This window comes from Homalodisca vitripennis, chromosome 5 (assembly GCF_021130785.1).
Source record: "Homalodisca vitripennis isolate AUS2020 chromosome 5, UT_GWSS_2.1, whole genome shotgun sequence".
NCBI lineage: Eukaryota > Metazoa > Arthropoda > Insecta > Hemiptera > Cicadellidae > Homalodisca > Homalodisca vitripennis.
The window spans coordinates 5,140,638-5,161,093 of record NC_060211.1 but is presented as its reverse complement, the minus strand read 5'-3'; the positions used below and the strand labels follow the sequence as shown (position 1 = coordinate 5,161,093).

The 20,456-nt window shown below is 36.9% G+C and overlaps 1 protein-coding gene across 7 annotated transcripts in view; it reads right to left on the bottom strand.

The window, feature by feature from the left end:
- LOC124361729 (zinc finger protein 37-like) overlaps positions 1–20,456 on the bottom strand; it is a 246,677-nt gene that overhangs the window by 98,731 nt on the left and 127,490 nt on the right. For 4 of the 7 annotated variants that reach the window (XM_046815675.1, XM_046815678.1, XM_046815679.1 and 1 more), the window contains exon 1: positions 3,637–4,150. The exons of 1 other annotated variant lie outside the window; for it this stretch is intronic. The gene's annotated coding sequence lies outside the window, so the exon portion shown is untranslated. Of the gene's footprint in view, positions 1–3,636; positions 4,152–20,456 lie in introns of those variants that run through there. 2 more of the 7 variants (XM_046815677.1, XM_046815682.1) reach the window with 2 other exon arrangements.

Sequence of the window (20,456 nt, the reverse complement as noted above, 5' to 3'; positions counted from 1 at the left end):
TCAATGTGAATATTGAGTTTTGGTTCAAGTTCACCTTCCTCATTAAGGCCTGATATCTGAGAGCAGATTTGACTCCTGGAGTCACGTTCGCCTCAAGTATAGGATACGTTTTGTTAGTACTGCCACATTGTACTATGTCGGCTCGTCTGCTATAAATGCTTGTTTTAGTGATATCTTTTGAATCTTAGTGGGTGAGTCTTTTGTAACTAGAGAGGGAGCCATCAGGTATCCCTTTCTAAGCACTAGGATTACGAGGATTGCTACTACGAATTGTGGATGAATTTAGTTCAGTTGTTTCTGAGATTTTCGTTATTTCTGATGATTCTGACATTTTAGTTGTTTCTGGGTGTTTTTTTGTTTCAATAAACAATTTAAAGACAAATAAGGCAAAACTAGAATGGCAATGAGTGTGTATACCTGTTTAATAATCAACTAGGAGACAACATGAGTTTTAGCAAATAATTCAATGATCTGTTGTTTCTGAGATTATTGTTGTTTTAATGAACGCTTTAAAAGACAAGTGGGCAAAACTGGAGAGTCAAAAAGTTTGCATCTTCCTAATAATCAACTATGAGGCAACATGAGTTGTAACAAGTAATTGAATGTTATTCTGAGATTATTGTTGTTTCAATTGACACTTCAGGACTAGTTGGAGAAACTGGGGAATCAAAGAGTTTGTACAATCTTAATAGTCAACTAGGAGGCAACATGAGTAGTTGTAGCAAATAATTGAATGTTATTCTGAGATTATTGTTGTTTTGATTGACACTTTAAGGGGAAATGGGGAGAAACTGTGGAGTCAAAGAGTTTGTGCAATCTTAATAGTCAACTAGGAGGCAACATGAGTTGTAGCAAATAATTGAATGTTATTCTGAGATTATTGTTGTTTCAATTGACACTTCAAGGACTAGTTGGAGAAACTGGGGAATCAAAGAGTTTGTACAATCTTAATAGTCAACTAGGAGGCAACATGAGTAGTTGTAGCAAATAATTGAATGTTATTCTGAGATTATTGTTGTTTCGATTGACACTTTAAGGGGAAATGGGGGAAACTGTGGAGTCAAAGAGTTTGTGCAATCTTAATAGTCAACTAGGAGGCAACATGAGTTGTAGCAAGTAATTGAATGTTATTCTGAGATTATTGTTGTTTCGATTGACACTTTAAGGGGAAATGGGGGAAACTGTGGAGTCAAAGAGTTTGTACAATCTTAATAGTCAACTAGGAGGCAACATGAGTAGTTGTAGCAAATAATTGAATGTTATTCTGAGATTATTGTTGTTTCGATTGACACTTTAAGGGGAAATGGGGGAAACTGTGGAGTCAAAGAGTTTGTGCAATCTTAATAGTCAACTAGGAGGCAACATGAGTTGTAACAAGTAATTGAATGTTATTCTGAGATTATTGTTGTTTCAATTGACACTTCAGGACTAGTTGGGGAAACTGGGGAATCAAAGAGTTTGTACAATCTTAATAGTCAACTAGGAGGCAACATGAGTAGTTGTAGCAAATAATTGAATGTTATTCTGAGATTATTGTTGTTTCGATTGACACTTTAAGGGGAAATGGGGGAAACTGTGGAGTCAAAGAGTTTGTGCAATCTTAATAGTCAACTAGGAGGCAACATGAGTAGTTGTAGCAAATAATTGAATGTTATTCTGAGATTATTGTTGTTTCGATTGACACTTTAAGGGGAAATGGGGGAAACTGTGGAGTCAAAGAGTTTGTGCAATCTTAATAGTCAACTAGGAGGCAACATGAGTTGTAGCAAATAACTGAATGTTGTTATGTTTCTGTAATAATGTTCATTTCTTAGAGTTTTGTTGTTTCGCTGGACGGGGCACAGCTCCCACATAGTCGAAGAGGTTCTATATTCTTAGTAATCAACTATGGGGTAACATAATTGTCTATTGAAAGTTTCATGCCATCTATTTTACTAGTTACGTGGATTTCCATAGCTCTATTACTGAATAAAATGCAGGTTTGTTTCTGACGCCTTCTGACAACCATGTATAGTAATTACTTTTAGAGAGTATCTCCCAAATATAAACATTAAATAAACTTTACATTAACAGAAAGATGTATTTTTTAAATAGCAAAATTTATATTTATACTGCATTTAAATAAGATAGTAATTTAAAATTTTTAAGAGTAACATTTTCGCTTTATCAACAATAGATCAAATTTTGTCGATTTTAATTAATTACGGGATTTTGAAATTCCCTTCCATTATTTTGTCCATATTTTAAAACAGGTGAGATAAATTCAGTTTTAGCAGGCCTTCAGTATAGTATTATAAATATTACAAGAAGTTTGGCCTGGGGGTTAAATAGGGGGATAGGTATTATTGATTTAATAGCTATAAAGATTAGCTCTGATCAAAGTTATCCATAACCTCAACTTTAAAACGATTAAGATAGTACTGTAATGTAACAAGAATATATATGTTAATGTTTAGAAAAGTCACTGACACAGTTTTAATTTAATTTAATCTTCAAGATAAACAAAACATATATTGTTCATTACATAATGTTAGTTTTTGCATTCTGATTTGGCTTAAAATTTGTTTTTGTGGATATTTAATGTTTTTACTTATATTTGGCTTTAGACTAGTTTCTTACAACGACTGTCTACACATGATAGAACTGTTTATACATCTAAGGACAGAGGTTTTAATGGTATGTCTTCTGTTACAGTAAATAATAGTAGAGAGTACGTACTGTAGTGAGTATGTAGTGGAGTATACGAGTATAATTCACAGTTGTCAATCTGACTTAACCTACATCTAGAATTGAGGATTTTAGTTTTTATTGTTAAATCAAAATTTAATTATAGCTTATAAAAATGTCTTACTTAAAACCTTGTTAGACTGAATATACCTAGCAGTTTTAACGGTAGATAATAAAATACATTCACTCAGAGATAAAAAAAATATCCCCTTCATTACAGTTTTAGTTGCGAGTAACAAAGGTTGCTTTGTGCTAAAACATTGAATTATCTGATACCAATGTTTAGTATATTTTACCTCTTATAGCCTATATCAGTATTATTTTATGATAGGTCTACCGTAAGGTAATACAGTTATAGCTATTGATGCATGTTTTTGGTACTTTTAAAGGTTACCAAAAACCTTTAAAAGTTTTATACATAAAACTACAAATTTGATTATGAATTTTTAAACTCATACTTTAATCATATATTAAAAATCACATCAGTAAATAACTGCACTAATAATTAATCAATTTGATATTATAAAATACTATATTTTACTTATATTTGTGTTAAGCAATAAAATATTTATTTTTAGATTGTTTGTTTATATTTTTTAAATATCGTTACACATTAAGTACTCATCATCAATATTTAGAGACACAGTAACAGATTTCTTAAAAACTAAATAGTTGCTTTCACGAAATAAAAGTATAATTGCAATTATTATATTAAATTCGTATCTATTGTAGGCTATAAACGTTACAAATTTATCGCTTTTGCATTATTGTTAAATAATTTATAACTGAAGGTTATATTTTCAAGAATCTACTTAGGTTTTTATTTTTGCAGTGAATAATCCACTGAAGAACAGCTGTCTAAGTTAAGAACTAAAATAACAAGAGAAATGAAACAGACTAATCACTTACATTCATGTTTTAGCTTTCGAAGCACAATTTGTCCTGACACAGCTCAACACTATCGGGGAGACATTTTAAAAGTGAAAGAGTGAAAACAAAAATGATTTCAGTTGCACTCTTGACTTTAGATGCACTCTAGTTCACACATTCGGTTAAGATGGCCGCCGATATCAACACAGACTCGGATATCACAGATGATTTCGATAGCGGGCAATCTCGAATTGTAACCTTATCTTTCTTGTTTGGACTTTTAGAATTTTTACGAGCACTTCGCCGTAGGAGTGGAGAAATTTATTAGACAAATCACCGAAATGAATGTATCCGACCGGCGAGGAACTGCAACCTCTGTGCGCTCTGCAGTTTGCTCTATGCAGCTGTGACGTACGGAGCAGTCTGTCTCCCCTCACTGCTATCAGTTATCAGTCATCTGATAACGGCCGTCATCACTAGCGATATTTTACTTCTGTAATGCCACACAAATCATCGAGGTGCCCTGTCGCCTCGCCACTACAGACTGCCGGTCCCTATCTTATCTCACTCGCCCTTGGTCTCCGCTATTTCTCTAGGAAGGGATAATAAAAATGTGGACGATTAAAAATGGCGGCGGCCGCGATGCTATTGGTGGGACTACGTTACGCTAGGTAGCCCAAGTGTGACTAGGCGTACCTCGACGCTCTGACAGTACGGCCTTGTTGTTACGCCACCTACGGTACACGTACCTGGGGATTTATTGATACAAAAATTGTAACTATATCAGATGCAATAACCAAGCTAATTAAGAAAACTTATACAGTATCTAGATCGAAATCCTCAATTAAAATTTGTTGTTATCGTTTTTAATTACAATTTTAATATTTTGATAATCGTAACCAAGGTTTAGGAATAACAAAATTAAATACCCGAATCTATGGATTGTCACTGAAATGGTCAATTGTAAAGTCACTTCAACCTGTTGATATAGAGCTAGGATTTTATGGTAACTCGCTGAATAATCAGAATAAACGTAATGGTTGCTTAGTAATAGTGAGAGGCTATAAGTACATAAGGCAGTATAAGAAATATATTACCACACCGAAGTAGTTATGGGATAGAATTCTAATCCCTTAGTAGTGAAAAGCAAAATTAGACTCAGTCGTTTCTAAATTCTTCGATGGAGATTATAAATATTTATTTAATAAAAAAATTCGATTCTCAAGTGCAAGTTTTGGTTTAAAATTTTAGCAGTAGTATGAAATCAATAATAACAATGACCAAAGATGCAATACAAAACGTAATCTTTAAATTGAATCCTTAAAATAAACTTTAATTCTAACTGTGCAATACGAACGGCAATGCATATCTGTTACACGTGGCTTTAAATAAGTAAAAATTTATATATTCTCCGGGGGGTGCAAAAGTTCCGACACAATTTTAAAATTAATTAATTCAGCACTTAAAGTCTATGTACGTAAAGAAATAAAAAAAACATTGATGTAGCCTATAGGATAAACACGGTGATGGGTGTAGTTAAAAATGTTCACCCTTGTCAGACAGAGTAGTCCCTAAATTCCTTAAATGATTAAAGGGCGCTTAAAGGGCCGAGGTCTTTGACGGTGTACAGTCGGGTCTGGTAGAATAGAGTACGGAGCAAGGTGAAGCGTGTCTAAGGACCCATGGTCAACACCCATCGATAGCGCTATCGACTACCCTCCCCCCCCCTACCCACAACCATGGGATCGATCTTAATGTATCCTGTCTGGGATAACCTCACCTACGCAATATCCTCACTATCTATTCGATACCATCTCTCGTTCGCTGCGATCGTTTTCACTACTCGATGTAATAAATGTCTCCCAAAATGACTACACGGTCTGTGATGCCGAGCTAAAGTTCGGTTATGTAAATGCTCAGTTGTTAGTGTATCCTTGGCCGTAGCTCTTCAATTTTATTGTGTTTCTGGTCCATTTATAGCGGTTTCATGCCTGTTATACGGCACTTTTAGCTTTCCTCACTGCAGCTAAAACACCACATCGGATAGGACAAGTCTAGTATGTAGGAAAAATAAAAGTTTATATTGACCATATGATATTTATGAAGTCTATTTAGCACAATTTACATAGTTCTTTAGCCTCCCTAACATTTTGTTTTTGAGTGCTAAGCAAAAGTAAAACATTCTGTCATCATAATATATATATAGGTAAAATCTTTATAGGATCTTTAAACTAAGCACTTTCATTGATATATCCACTTATATGAAAACATTTTATTACTGCTTAGTCTTACATATAATCAAGTTGAGCGCCACTTTCAAATCTGGTATATTAAATGAACCAGGAATTCGATTATTCTGATCTGACGACATTTACTATGTTACCCTCGAATGAGTAACATAACTTGATACCAACATACCTGCTCTGATGCATAACAAGAGCAGGATTGAAGTTCAATATTCTAGAGAACAACCTTTGTTTACCAAGAAATCATAGCTGCTATTGTTCAGCCCTAGAGTGAGTAACACAGCTTGATACCAACATACCTGCTCTGATGCATAACAAGAGCAGGATTGAAGTTCAATATTCTAGAGAACAACCTTTGTTTACCAAGAAATCATAGCTGCTATTGTTCAGCTCTGAGTGAGTAAACACAGCTTGATACCAACATACCTGCTCTGATGCATAACAAGAGCAGGATTGAAGTTCACTATTCCAGAGAACAACCTTTCTTTACCAAGAAATCATAGCTACTATTGTTCAGCCCTTGAGTGAGTAAACACAGCTTGATACCAACATACCTGCTCTGATGCATAACAAGAGCAGGATTGAAGTTCACTATTCCAGAGAACAACCTTTCTTTACCAAGAAATCATAGCTACTATTGTTCAGCCCTTGAGTGAGTAAACACAGCTTGATACCAACATACCTGCTCTGATGCATAACAAGAGCAGGATTGAAGTTCAATATTCTAGAGAGCAACCTTTGTGCACCAAGAAATCATAGCTATTACTGTTCAGCCCTAGAGTGAGTAAACACAGCTTGATACCAACATACCTGCTCTGATGCATAACAAGAGCAGGATTGAAGTTCAATATTCTAGAGAACAACCTTTGTTTACCAAGAAATCATAGCTGCTATTGTTCAGCCCTAGAGTGAGTAACACAGCTTGATACCAACATACCTGCTCTGATGCATAACAAGAGCAGGATTGAAGTTCAATATTCTAGAGAACAACCTTTCTTTACCAAGAAATCATAGCTACTATTGTTCAGCCCTTGAGTGAGTAAACACAGCTTGATACCAACATACCTGCTCTGATGCATAACAAGAGCAGGATTGAAGTTCAATATTCTAGAGAACAACCTTTGTGCACCAAGAAATCATAGCTATTACTGTTCAGCCCTAGAGTGAGTAAACACAGCTTGATACCAACATACCTGCTCTGATGCATAACAAGAGCAGGATTGAAGTTCAATATTCTAGAGAACAACCTTTGTTTACCAAGAAATCATAGCTGCTATTGTTCAGCTCTAGAGTGAGTAAACACAGCTTGATACCAACATACCTGCTCTGATGCATAACAAGAGCAGGATTGAAGTTCAATATTCTAGAGAACAACCTTTGTGCACCAAGAAATCATAGCTATTACTGTTCAGCCCTAGAGTGAGTAAACACAGCTTGATACCAACATACCTGCTCTGATGCATAACAAGAGCAGGATTGAAGTTCAATATTCTAGAGAGCAACCTTTGTGCACCAAGAAATCATAGCTATTACTGTTCAGCCCTAGAGTGAGTAAACACAGCTTGATACCAACATACCTGCTCTGATGCATAACAAGAGCAGGATTGAAGTTCAATATTCTAGAGAGCAACCTTTGTGCACCAAGAAATCATAGCTATTATTGTTCAGCCCTAGAGTGAGTAAACACAGCTTGATACCAACATACCTGCTCTGATGCATAACAAGAGCAGGATTGAAGTTCAATATTCTAGAGAGCAACCTTTGTGCACCAAGAAATCATAGCTATTACTGTTCAGTCATAGAGTGAGTAAACACAGCTTGATACCAACATACCTGCTCTGATGCATAACAAGAGCAGGATTGAAGTTCAATATTCTAGAGAGCAACCTTTGTGCACCAAGAAATCATAGCTGCTATTGTTCAGCCCTAGAGTGAGTAAACACAGCTTGATACCAACATACCTGCTCTGATGCATAACAAGAGCAGGATTGAAGTTCAATATTCTAGAGAGCAACCTTTGTGCACCAAGAAATCATAGCTGCTATTGTTCAGCTCTAGAGTGAGTAAACACAGCTTGATACCAACATACCTGCTCTGATGCATAACAAGAGCAGGATTGAAGTTCAATATTCTAGAGAGCAACCTTTGTTTACCAAGAAATCATAGCTGCTATTGTTCAGCTCTAGAGTGAGTAACACAGCTTGATACCAACATACCTGCTCTGATGCATAACAAGAGCAGGATTGAAGTTCAATATTCTAGAGAGCAACCTTTGTGCACCAAGAAATCATAGCTATTATTGTTCAGCTCTAGAGTGAGTAAACACAGCTTGATACCAACATACCTGCTCTGATGCATAACAAGAGCAGGATTGAAGTTCAATATTCTAGAGAGCAACCTTTGTGCACCAAGAAATCATAGCTATTACTGTTCAGCCCTAGAGTGAGTAAACACAGCTTGATACCAACATACCTGCTCTGATGCATAACAAGAGCAGGATTGAAGTTCAATATTCTAGAGAGCAACCTTTGTGCACCAAGAAATCATAGCTATTACTGTTCAGCCCTAGAGTGAGTAAACACAGCTTGATACCAACATACCTGCTCTGATGCATAACAAGAGCAGGATTGAAGTTCAATATTCTAGAGAGCAACCTTTGTGCACCAAGAAATCATAGCTGCTATTGTTCAGCTCTAGAGTGAGTAAACACAGCTTGATACCAACATACCTGCTCTGATGCATAACAAGAGCAGGATTGAAGTTCAATATTCTAGAGAGCAACCTTTGTGCACCAAGAAATCATAGCTGCTATTGTTCAGCTCTAGAGTGAGTAACACAGCTTGATACCAACATACCTGCTCTGATGCATAACAAGAGCAGGATTGAAGTTCAATATTCTAGAGAGCAACCTTTGTGCACCAAGAAATCATAGCTGCTATTGTTCAGCTCTTGAGTGAGTAGCACAGCTTAGTATCTACATCTGTGCCCTGATACATAACAAGAGCAGGATTGTAAGTGGGCATTCAAAAATGAATACTTCACACGTGCAGAAGGGCTCCTCAGGTCTCCCAGAGGTCACCACCGCCAACTGTCCAACCCTCGAGTGGTCTGCAACACCCTTCCAGCATACATGAATGAGGTGCAGAGGTCACGGCGGGCTCTACTCAGTAGAGAAGGCCCAGGTCAGAGGTCACTGGGCACGTGAAGCAGGCAGGACGGCGCGTGGCCAGACCTCTGTGCCGGCCGGCACTATTATTACATTGGGGAGCCTAGTCCAGGTGAATAGCGCCACAAAGTCCTCCCTCACCCTCTACTACGATTACGCTCTTTGTAAGATTATTTGATTATACTTCTTTATCGCGTACGGTCATCTAATAACCCTCATCCTAGGGACGCAGTTATTGGCATAACACAATAGTGAGCAGGCTGAATACCAATAGGATGTTGCGATGGTGAGCAGGTGTCGTAATCATAAATATCCTACTTTTTACTATTTGTAATAATTACAATTAATACGGTTTTTGAAGGTTATCAACATTGTGTGAATTTGTCATTTAACCAAATGAAAGATGCAACATCAACTCATTTGTATTTTGCGACTATTTTTATCGAAATTATGAATGGTTCATAGCGATTAACATTATTAAATTACCAGCATTTTTCGAAAGGGATTATGGCGAAGGGTTGTTTTTAGATACGAGGATATTCCTGAGATGTAAATCTAGGTTTTAATTTTTATATCGAATACGTGGCCTAAATGAGATCAATGGGTAACTGCGAGAGTTTGGATACTTAGAACAAATATTGGATTCAGCCTTACCATTGAGGAATTTGTTTAAAATTCGATTGCGTATCCGTTAATTGTGTGTTAAATAATTGGTTCGGAAGTGTTCTTGATTTACCATTGGAGTTCATGAGGGAGCCATTAAAGTACTAAGAAGATACAGATGTGAACAATAATTTACATGCACTTATAATATTTTTACAAAGACATCGTGATCTCGTCTCGATTAAAGAATACCTACATCGGTTAGTTCTTCGTCCATCACCTTTTTCAAAAACAAAAATAAATATATTCATATTTATAGAATACAAAATTTGAGATAAAGTTGATTTATATATTATGCTTTTAGTTGTTAGATTTTTACTCGTCATTTGTGTTAGTTGTTATTGTTTGCTTGTAAGTTATAGTAATGTAAAACTACTTCAATATGAGTAAGTGCCAATATTGTATCAGGCAATGATGCCTTTCAAGAACCCTAACTCTCCATCTCGTCGAAAAAGGATGAATGTCTGAATTGGAATGTGGATTTATCAACAAAACTGATCATGATAAACATATACATACATGCATATACATATTTTAATTTCGTTAATCTTAAATAATTTCTGCTGTTAGGTGTGTAGGAACCACAGACGAGATCATTTGGTTTTGTCATAAGCACCATGAAGCATCATGAATGTTCATAATACTTAGTTACTGTAAATATAACTAACGCTGCATAGTGGACATTCTAAGATGATAATTTATCATTTTAGGACTAATATAATTTAACTTAAGCGCTGCTCTTTTTTTCTGCTGTGTGCAGCATTATATACATACATTATATATTATACATATAGTATAATAGATTTTAAACTGAGGACTTATACTGGAACGTCTACCAGAGATAGTGGTTGTAATGGTTGTTGCAACCCTCAGGTTAAAGATAAGCTGAGTGATCTCGGTAGAGGTGGTTTGAAAACAAATTCTTTTAAGAGAATTTATTGCATTTATCTGTTTTCTAAAAATTGCTTTATGTGTTTTCGTTTTGATCATAATAATCGAAAACTCAACGCAAATTGTGCAGATTAATGTATTTTGTTTCTAGTTTGAAGAGTCAAGCTGCAGTTGGTGCTCCTGGTGGATATCCTTACCGAGTTCTGCACAAGAGACGAGAGAGGTCCAGTTCCAGCATGTGCGAGCTGGAGAGCTGGAACCGTAACCAGCTGTTTGTCATGCAAGGGCGTTACACAGTCGTGGACCGGGCTCCGCCCCAAGGAGTGGCACAAATTCAATGTATCACGTACTCTTGTTCCTACATTACCTCTGCAGATCAATGTGTTACGATTCATCAGTTCAATATTCTGATTCACTTCGTTTACGTCATTCTAAGAAATTGGCTCAATCGAATTGGAAAATTGGATACTTTAAGGTTTTTACCGCAGTTTTACCGGAATGAATATTACACCAGTGTATTCTACTGTAATGGTGTAAACTATGTCATAATCTTGCAAGAGGAAATTATGAAACGTTTAGTTCTCAGTTATCATCTTGATTTTTCTGTATTTGCCATCGGGAGTTATATACTGTTTAATCTTCCTAGAGAGCGGAATCATTTAGGATATTTCTGTTTTATAAAGTTTCTTTTTGAACATACCGTAGGAACTTAAGTCACAAAACAGTGAGAACTGATTTGATTTTAATGTGAGATAAACAGTAAAAAATACAATTCAATTTTGCTATTGTGGAAATATTTGACATCATTTTTAAACATTAGCGTGCAGACGAGTCCTGATCTCTTCATCATGTGCATAATTGCTTGTCACAACACTTTGGTTTGATTTGTTTATTGTATTTTTTATAGATAAATTGTCCATCTGTGGAAGAGATCAGATTGCATACGGGTAAACGTATTTTTACAGATTTCTTAGAGTTACTGAATGATGGGAAATGTCCGGAAAATACTCCCTTTAATTTTCATTGCCTTCCGGTACATACTGCGTATCCATATTTATAACACAATTAAAATTAGAAGATAAATCGGCGCGGCATAGGTGAGTCGTCTGGCAGAGGCGAAAATTAATCTTGGCTCTAAGAACTAAGATGTATTTTATAAGTCGATCATCTTCTTTTATGTTCCAAATTGCGTAGATAGCCACATATAAATACAGTCAGGTCCGAACAAGTGTAAGTAAAAATACCCAAATCCAAAAGCTTAAGAGAGATGAGACATTTGATAAAGAATGAGTTATTTTTTGGACATGTTTTTTTCGATGATCTCAAACAATGAAACTGGAATAATGCCATAATAGGGTCATCAAGTTGCACGATACTGGAGCAGTAACAAAAGGAAAATATGTTTCTTAAATTACAATTCAAGTGATTAATTGATTTATATTTATTTTGTTCAATTTGTGTTTAGTTGTGTATTCAGCACCGTATTGTATTAGATTTATATGTTATAGTTTTTGTTTCGAAACATTGTTTAGGTTTATTTCTATATGTGATGTTTTATTAATTTATTTAGTAGTACAAGTGTTTTATAACATTATTACATTAAAATATATAATTTTCGGGATTTAAAAATGTAACAAAGGAAAGAAATTTACTTTTGCATATTTACTTTTTACATTACACGACGTAACGTTGACAGTTACAAATGCCCACATAACATATAGGACTGTATTGGAAGACTGTTTGTAGGGGTGTGATCCCAGGTGGGACTCTCACAATGCTGTATGTCACCTTAACTTGCGGAAAATTATTGAATACTGTTGTGTGGTCTGGTTTCCTCACTTTAATAAACATTCGTTTTTGGATAGGATACAAAGGAAACTTTGAGAATGAGGATTGGTTTCCTTATCTTGAAGTGCCATTTGAAGACTAGCTATACATCTTGGTCTCATATCCTTATACAATAGAAGACAAGTTCAGGCCGCCACATTTCTGTTTAAGCTTCTGTACAATATTCTATTGACTCTCATCATCTCCTCAGTCGGATCGATTTCCGCATCCCTTGAAGACTAGCTATACATCTTGGTCTCATATCCTTATACAATAGAAGACAAGTTCAGGCCGCCACATTTCTGTTTATCTTCTGTACAATATTCTTTGACTCTCATCATCTCTCCTCAGTCGGATCGATTTCCGCATCCCTTGAAGACTAGCTATACATCTTGGTCTCATATCCTTATACAATAGAAGACAAGTTCAGGCCGCCACATTTCTGTTTAAGCTTCTGTACAATATTCTATTGACTCTCATCATCTCCTCAGTCGGATCGATTTCCGCATCCCTTGAAGACTAGCTATACATCTTGGTCTCATATCCTTATACAATAGAAGACAAGTTCAGGCCGCCACATTTCTGTTTAAGCTTCTGTACAATATTCTATTGACTCTCATCATCTCCTCAGTCGGATCGATTTCCGCATCCCTTGAAGACTAGCTATACATCTTGGTCTCATATCCCTTATACAATAGAAGACAAGTTCAGGCCGCCACATTTCTGTTTAAGCTTCTGTACAATATTCTATTGACTCTCATCATCTCCTCAGTCGGATCGATTTCCGCATCCCTTGAAGACTAGCTATACATCTTGGTCTCATATCCTTATACAATAGAAGACAAGTTCAGGCCGCCACATTTCTGTTTAAGCTTCTGTACAATATTCTATTGACTCTCATCATCTCCTCAGTCGGATCGATTTCCGCATCCCTTGAAGACTAGCTATACATCTTGGTCTCATATCCTTATACAATAGAAGACAAGTTCAGGCCGCCACATTTCTGTTTAAGCTTCTGTACAATATTCTATTGACTCTCATCATCTCCTCAGTCGGATCGATTTCCGCATCCCTTGAAGACTAGCTATACATCTTGGTCTCATATCCTTATACAATAGAAGACAAGTTCAGGCCGCCACATTTCTGTTTAAGCTTCTGTACAATATTCTATTGACTCTCATCATCTCTCCTCAGTCGGATCGATTTCCGCATCCCTTGAAGACTAGCTATACATCTTGGTCTCATATCCTTATACAATAGAAGACAAGTTCAGGCCGCCACATTTCTGTTTAAGCTTCTGTACAATATTCTATTGACTCTCATCATCTCCTCAGTCGGATCGATTTCCGCATCCCTACTGGAACTCGCTCTAGAAACATCTTTGGTAACAAGCAACACGATAGAAACTGTGAGTAGGCTACTTTGTTCCTTTGCCTCGACTCTGAACTTCCCCTAAATTGGACTTTTTTTGAAGAAACGTGTTTCATAACTTTCAACAGGAGGGTTCCCCGTTTTTGAATCGAACGTGAATGAACACTATTCCCCGGTTATGATTGGATTTTTCGTTGTTAAAATTGTTCTAATGGTTACCACTAGAGCTTATTGGGTTTCAAATTATTCTTGTTTATTCCTTGTTATAGATTGTTGCCACAAAGAAATAACCGTTGACAATAGTAAAGAGTTGCATATATACAAAGTAACATTACGTGTGACGAGTGGGTGGTTGAAGTGATGGTGAGGGGTGAGGGGGGGAGGGAGAGGTGCGTGCGTGTGCAGATGCCATGTGCCGTCTAATGACATTCCCCGAGGAGAGAGGCAGGTGCCAGAACTGCAAGGTACGGGTTCGAGGAAGCGCCACACATGCCGTGCCGTGCCGTGCTAGCAAAAATTGCATTGTTCAATTGCAGGAAACAATAAATAGCATACATTCGACACTGCACCGGAGGAAATGGGAGAGACCGCTTGTTTGCACATTTTTTATTCCCCCCCCCCCCCCTAAAAAACAATTGCAGATGTCAGACGGTGATAAGTTCTTACGAAAATGAAACGAGATCTCCGAGAAAGGTTTCTCCGAACATCAGCACTGCTAGGCCGACATAAATCTTATGTAAAATCACTCGTCTCTGTTTGAGGTTATAATATATATATGGAAGGGGACTAGTTTGTGGTATTAGGAACTATACACATAGGCCTACACTATCGGTGGGCTAATTTGCCCATTAAAACAGTTGGCCATTAGGAATTGGAGAAGTTTCAAATTAAAGTAGATAACGGTGTAATTAAATTTAAATTGCTATACTGTTCAGTTAGGCAGATACCAGCTACATAGAACGTAGGTACCTATACTGCAAAAAGTTTTGCTACATATTTGAGTAAATAGAGATCATGTTTCTTTTGTAGTAATACTTTAGATCATGAACAACAGCATTGTAATTGTTATACTATAAGGTTAATGAGATGTTTCAACAATAACAATATTTATCCACTGTGCTTTTAATCCTAAATAAAAACCCTAATATTATGTAGAAAAGAATTTGAATGACGAGAAGGTTTTACATGCCAGCTATACTAGTATACTAAGTTCCGGGAATTTTGTTAGGACTCGATATTTATAGTTTCGGATTTGACATAATCAAAAATTATTTTTGGAAATCTTTAATAATTCTTATACATAAAGTTACTGAAGTAATGTAATGAAATGAAGTTCTAAATATTATGAATTGACATAACGATTCAAGTGCGTATGAATGTACAATTGAACTGATATTCTGTATTTTAGTCCAGTATGTTTGGATTAAAAACTTTCCCCGTAGAAATATATTAAATAGTCCTTCCGTTTCAGTCAGAAGAAGTTATTGGATTTGGTCACAACCGAAATAATTAATAATTTATTTCTTATAGTATCTCCATGTAAACAATATCTGGCAAACCACTTCAGTAAGCAATTGTTCATATCACAATATTTAGAAGCGTTGTTATAAACATTCCAGAACATTTTTTTTATTTCCTATCTAGGTCTATGAATAATGGAATAATGGAGTTGTGATTTTGTAAAGTTTTAACAGCCTCAATGTCAGAACAGAGTCAAGTGTTTCTTAAATGTTACATGAGAACAATGATTGCAATATTCCCATTTTGTGCACATAAGAAATGTACGAGTATTGCCAACTAATGGATTTCAGCGACTTCAACATAGAAAGTTACGTGACTACAGACTACTCCTTCATTTATATAAACAAATATATAATTCGCATGTGCAAGTTATGTATGTGTTTCCTTTACTTGAACCTGAAGGTAAAACTCGTTATATTTATCAACCAACATCAATCAAGGCAAGTATAATTTATCACGAGTAAAACAAGACTCATAAACAATCTTTCACCAGAGCAAAAATAGTTTGAACAAAAGTTGTTGAATTTAAAAATAAGTATTTCGATACTTTACTGTGGTTTTAAGCGGCTTGAAAATATAGTGTTTCACATTGAAATTTACAAGATTGGGGATTGCAGAGGAAAAGGATCAGGACTCCAACTGGTCTTGGCGTTGAGGAATACTTAGGATTTACTGTAATTTATGTAAACCAAATGTATACAAAAATAAAGTCTCATAAAACAACTGAATGTTTAACATGTTTTAGCCCTTTTAGTGATAACTATATTTCACTTGTAAATACAATGTTTCTTTTTCACGGTAGTATTCCTTTTCATTTGGCAGGTTTGAATATAAAGATTATACACAGGAAAACGTTAAGAGACTTTCCTAATGGTGTAGTATATTAACCTATTGTCACTATTTTTGCACAAAGTCCACTGAGAATTAGCCCACCAATATACACTCGTACAGTCCCAGTAGTCTTATTTATGTATAATACTACGATGTAACCACACGTGTGTACCATGTACTTATACAAACCGTGAAGATCAGTTTATTAGCGAGCTATTTGTTTGAATATTGTGGATAAAAGCTACAAGTTGATATTTCTCACATTCACTAAGACAGGACAGGATCGAGGAATAATGTATTTAGCGTGTAACTTTAATAGTATTAAATGTATATAAATGTGGTATATTCGTTCTTCTTTTGTTCAACCCCCGATAGTGTTGCCTTTGCCGATTGATTATTTATTCGCACGAGCTCATATCGTAGATTCTGGTCAAATGTACTAAAACACCATTAACATTTAAATTCCATTACGAAGGTGATCTGGCTTTAGAGGTTAGTTCGGGCGATGTTGGGTATAGTTGCGATGTCGGGTCGAGAAATGCGCACATGCGCAGTCGACGCTGACCGTTGTTGCCAGGAGAGTGGTACACGGCTCCTGAAAATTTGATACCTAGGTCGGGGTAGTCGGACCTCTGAACACAACCTTACCCGTCCAGTCGGAACATTTCCAACACGTACGGGTTTACTTAGGTAACTCGTGTGCCATCGATTTCGAACACGTTTTTTGCGCTTTGAAACGTCATTTCGAACGTCAAACTCTATTCTGCAAATCTATTTCCAATCAACGAGCGGAGAGTTCGGGATATTTTCAATCAGGTATAAATTGAGGTTTCAATTCACTTTGTAGCCGAGCGGTACATATTAAAACTCGCACTGTAGCCTGGCAACGTCACGGTGATTAAACCATGGTGTAAACCCTGCAATACAAAATGGCCGGCGAACGCTAATCCCCAGTTTAATATATCGCTAACTATAACGTGTTCCCCGCAATTATTTACCGGCTCAACTATCAAAAATAGCGTTCGGAAAAGTGTGCAGTTCGCCAATGACGCATAGAGGACGCCTCGTCCACCAATCGGAGGTGATTTCAATTTCCCTCCCCCTGCCCTGTCACGCGTTCGAGCCTGTACACAGCATGGGCGGGAACGCAAATACAGCCCCACCCACCCCCACACTCACACGTCCGCGCGACCCCACGCTACAACGCGGATTAATCATTTCGTTTTCGTTTCGGAAAAACGCTCCCCTCCCCGCTAGCGAATAGTTCCACTATTGATTGATAGGGCTAGGCTTTGCACGTTATTGGGTAGGCTAAAACTATGACGGCTGAAATATGTGCTGCTGCCCTGCTCCACCCTGTGCTGCCGCCACCCGGGATCAGTCGCTGCCCGGCCGAAGAGTTTTAGTAAATACAAATTACTAGCTTCCGCGCTCGGTTCTAATCATCGAACCTACTGTGTCATAATTAATTAATGCTGCCCTCCTTTGACGACGGGTCAATTATTAGAGTGAAAAGGTAGTTTGTTGTAGTTCGGCTTGATTATATTTGGAAAGGAGATTATGTTTGAGGTTCGCAACGGTATTAATCAAACTATTACACGATTGGCAACAAATAGTTTACAGGCCTTTGCAGGCGATATCGCAATATATGCGGGAATGTGATTATTACAAAACTTATCGATAACACCATCAGCGACAGTGCTGGTTTGGAGTACGACTCGTGTTGTTTGGACATGTCCAATGATGAGCAAAGGGCAAAAAACAGGAGTTGAACAAATAATTATTCGGATCGTAAACCGACTCTGGATATCAAAGTATCGGTTAGAAGCTGACGACTGGATACAACCTGATGCTGGTATCCAAACCGGATTCATCAAAGTCGGCATTTTTCGGAAGTAGCCTACTATGTTGAGGTAGTAATGTTATTTTTCATAAACAACAAACTTGTAGTCCCAGATAAGGAACGTCATGTTTCCCAGTTTGTCTAAGAGAAAGTGGTCCAATGCTGCTACATTTAGAGGAAAGAAACGATAAAAGTCATTATTGAGATGTGACTTTAGAGATAATATACCTCGATATCACTTAGAGCCATGGGACAGTCCAGTATATGGATTTACGAGATTCACATTCCTGTACTCTGTATGTTAGTTAGCCGAGTGTACTGAAAGAGGCAGAGATAATATACTTCCATATCACTTAGAGCCATGGAACAGTCCAGTATATGGATTTACGAGATTCACATTCCTGTACTCTGTATGTTAGTTAGCCGAGTGTACTGAAAGAGGCAGAGATAATATACTTCCATATCACTTAGAGCCATGGAACAGTCCAGTATATGGATTTACGAGATTCACATTCCTGTACTCTGTATGTTAGTTAGCCGAGTGTACTGAAAGAGGCAGAGATAATATATACTCCATATCAAGAGAGCCATGGAAACAGTCCAGTATATGGATTTACGAGCATTCCTATTTCCTGTACTCTGTATGTTAGTTAGCCGAGTGTACTGAAAGAGGCAGAGATAATATACTTCCATATCACTTAGAGCCATGGAACAGTCCAGTATTGGATTTACGAGATTCACATTCCTGTACTCTGTATGTTAGTTAGCCGAGTGTACTGAAAGAGCAGAGATAATATACTTCCATATCACTTAGAGAGCATGGAACAGTCCAGTATATGGATTTACGAGATTCACATTCCTGTACTCTGTATGTTAGTTAGCCGAGTGTACTGAAAGAGGCAGAGATAATATACTTCCATAATCACTTAGAGCCATGGAACAGTCCAGTATATGGATTTACGAGATTCACATTCCTGTACTCTGTATGTTAGTTAGCCGAGTGTACTGAAAGAGGCAGAGATAATATACCTCCATATCACTTAGAGCCATGGAACAGTCCAGTATATGGATTTACGAGATTCACATTCCTGTACCCTGTATGTTAGTTAGCCGAGTGTATTGAAAGAGGCAGAGATAATATACTTCCATATCACTTAGAGCCATGGGGAACAGTCCAGTATATGGATTTACGAGATTCACATTCCTGTACTCTGTATGTTAGTTAGCGAGTGTACTGAAAGAGACAGAGATAATATACTTCCATATCACTTAGAGCCATGGAACAGTCCAGTATATGGATTTACGAGAGTCACATTCCTGTACTCTGTATGTTAGTTAGCCGAGTGTACTGAAAGAGGCAGAGATAATATACTTCCATATCACTCTAGAGCCATGGGAACAGTCCAGTATATGGATTTTACGAGATTCACATTCCTGTACTCTGTATGTTAGTTAGCCGAGTGTATTGAAAGAGGCAGAGATAATATACTTCCATATCACTTAGAGCATGGGACAGTCCAGTATATGGATTTACGAGATTCTCATTCCTGTACTCTGTATGTTAGTTAGCCGAGTGTATTGAAAGAGGCAGAGGATAATATACTTCCATATCACTTAGAGCCATGGAACAGTCCAGTATATGGATTTACGAGATTCACATTCCTGTACTCTGTATGTTAGTTAGCCGAGTGTATTGAAAGAGGCAGAGATAATATACTTCCATATCACTTAGAGCCATGGAACAGTCCAGTATATGGATTTACGAGATTCACATTCCTGAACTCTGTATGTTAGTTAGCCGAGTGTACTGAAAGAGGCAGAGATAATATACTTCCATATCACTTAGAGCCATGGAACAGTCCAGTATATGGATTTACGAGATTCACATTCCTGTACTCTGTATGTTAGTTAGCCGAGTGTACTGAAAGAGGCAGAGATAATATACTTCCATATCTCTTAGAGCCATGGAACAGTCCAGTATATGGATTTACGAGATTCATATTCCTGTACTCCGCATACCAGTTAGCCACTCGGTTACCTAAAGAGGTATAAGTATTGTGGACAGCAGAGTTCTTCCTTACTATCCTTTATCGCCTAAAGATCTATTCATCTACTTGATGATAATGTTTAAAATACAATGTTGAGTGATTATAGATACTCAAAAAGGCTGTTTTGTAAACCATATAGGAATGAACAATTAAAACCCAATAAATTATTTCAATTTTATCAACCGACAGGGAAATATTATGTAGTTCAATCATGGAAAGTACACTCTGAACAGATCAAGTTCAGGAAATGGTTAACATGAAAAAGTTTGTTTTGTAAATGTGAATAAAAAACAAGCAGTTGACATCAGACAATGCGTCAACTAGATGAAATACGATTAGAGTGATCCCAATGAGTGCTTAGGCCTTCAAGATAAGTATACTCGATAATATTACTACTGAAATAACGAGGTTACAGGTCTGGCAGAGTAAACCAAGATTCAAGTTGGAGGTAG